The sequence below is a fragment of the Bison bison genome, unplaced genomic scaffold (assembly GCF_000754665.1).
Source record: "Bison bison bison isolate TAMUID 2011002044 unplaced genomic scaffold, Bison_UMD1.0 scf7180017864218, whole genome shotgun sequence".
NCBI classification, from domain to species: Eukaryota; Metazoa; Chordata; class Mammalia; order Artiodactyla; family Bovidae; genus Bison; species Bison bison.
The window spans coordinates 3219749-3221896 of NW_011494790.1; the positions used below are offsets into that span (position 1 = coordinate 3219749).

General features: G+C 40.3%; 1 protein-coding gene across 1 annotated transcript in view; it reads left to right on the forward strand.

Annotated features, from left to right (window-relative positions):
• Positions 1-2148, forward strand: part of RNF180 (ring finger protein 180) — a 245803-nt gene that overhangs the window by 167093 nt on the left and 76562 nt on the right. The gene's annotated exons all lie outside the window — the stretch shown is intronic.

The window sequence follows — 2148 nt, forward strand, 5'->3', positions numbered from 1 at the left end:
CCATCGAGTCAGTGATGCCATCCAGCCATCTCATCCTCTGTCGTCCCCTTTTCCTCCTGCCCCTAATCCTTCCCAGCATCAGAGTCTTTTCCAATGAGTCAACTCTTCACATGAGGTGGCCAATACCACCTCATATACTGGAGTTTCAGCTTTAGCATCATTCCTTCCAGAGAACACCCAGGACCGATCTCCTTTAGAATGGACTGATTGAATCTCCTTGCAGTCCAAGGGACTCTCAAGAGTCTTCTCCATCACCACAATTCAACAGCATCAATTCCTTGGCGCTCATCTTTCTTCACAGTCCAACTGTCACATCCATACGTGACCACTGGAAAAATCATAGCCTTGACTAGATGGACCTTTGTTGGCAAAGTAATGTCTCTGCTTTTGAGTATGCTATCTAGGTTGGTCATAACTTTCCTTCCAAGGAGTAAGTGTCTAGGAATAGACAATAACATAATGGAACAAAATAGAAGTCAACATATTTGGCCTCTTAATAACAATGCGGCACTTTAGAACAGTGGAGGGAGAGTAAGGTCGTTGAAATAAATGGGTTACACCAATTAATAAGTACATAGAAATTATAATGAAATTTACCCCTAATATATACCATACTGAAAATCAACTTCAGGTAGATGATTAAATATTATTAAATGCAAAATAATACTCTGTTAATGACCTTGGGAAAAGGTAAGTGTTCTTATATAAGACACAAAAATTACTAACCATAAAGGAAAAATATTCTTTAAAATTAAGAACTTCATTTCATCAAAAGACACCAAGAGAAGTGTGAAAAGGCAAACCAGAAGAAAGGAAAAAAATTTGCAACACATTTAACCAATAACAACAAGTAACCAGATTAAGTAAAAATGCTTACAAGTATATAAGAAAAATCAGAAAGCCAATTAAAAAAATGAGCTAACAACTTGAATATGTCCTTCATAAAGAGAGAAATTACCTACAGGGGGCAGAAGGAGGCTGACAGGAAGTAAGGCCATCTGGATAAATCAAGTAACAGTTTATCCAGTTGAAAGGCTTTTCTGTATCTTCAAGGCTCTGTTTGCCTCTTTTCTGTAACTTTTACATTTCATGTAACCTAAAAATATTTAGAAAGCCCAAAGGCTACTCAAATATTAATCGTTGATCTCCATTTTTCACTTTCATCAAAGTGAGGAGAAAAGCATCTACACCATTTGCCTCAGTGGACTGAGGCCAGGCCTTGTTTAAGGAATATTTCCCAAGGCTCTAACCAAAACTATTGGGCCTGTGAGAAAGGTAGGAGGGAAGGATGGCTGTGGATAATATTTGTTGAATATTTGTCATATGCCAGGCTGTGCTGTGCTCAGTGCTTTATGTGGATTACCTCATTTAATTCTCACATAGCACCTTCACAGATAAGGACATTGTGATGTTAAGTAACAGGAATTGTGCCACCAGACTCTGTGCTGCTAACCTGAGTGCCTCTTTCTTAGCTACTGTTAATAGCCTCTTTCTTAACTATTCCATTTGGGAGAGAGGAGCAGGCTAGTATTTTCCAGCTGCAAGGCTGATCCCAGAATTACTACAAGTTTCTTTGCAATATCTCTTTCCTGACATACCTTGGGCTTTGGCCTTTTATTGTCTCTGAGGTCCAGGAAGGTGCAAAATGTGGAATAAAGAATGCTACCTGCGTAGTGTGAAGCTGAAGTTTGACTTCCTCTTGCCCTCAGGTCTCAGTTCAGTTCAGTCACTCAGTCTGTCCGGCTCTTTGCGACCCCATGGACTGCAGCTCGCCAGGCTTCCTGGTCCATCACCAGCTCCCAGAGCTTACTCAAACTCATGTTCATTGAGTCAGTGATGCCATCCAACCATCTCATCCTCTGTCGTCCCCCTTTCCTCCTTCCTTCAATCTTTCCCAGCATCAGGGTCTTTTCAGATGAGTCAGTTCTTCGCATCAAGTGGCCAAAGTGTTGGAGTTTCAGCTTCAGACAAAGGAGAAAAGGAAAGATACACCCATTTGAATGCAGAGTTTCAAAGAATAGCAAGGAGAGATAAGAAAGCCTTCCTCAGTGATCAATGCAAAGAAATAGAAGAAAACAATAGAATGGGAAAGACTAGAGATCTCTTCAAGAAAATGAGAGATACCAAGGGAACATTTCATGCAATGAT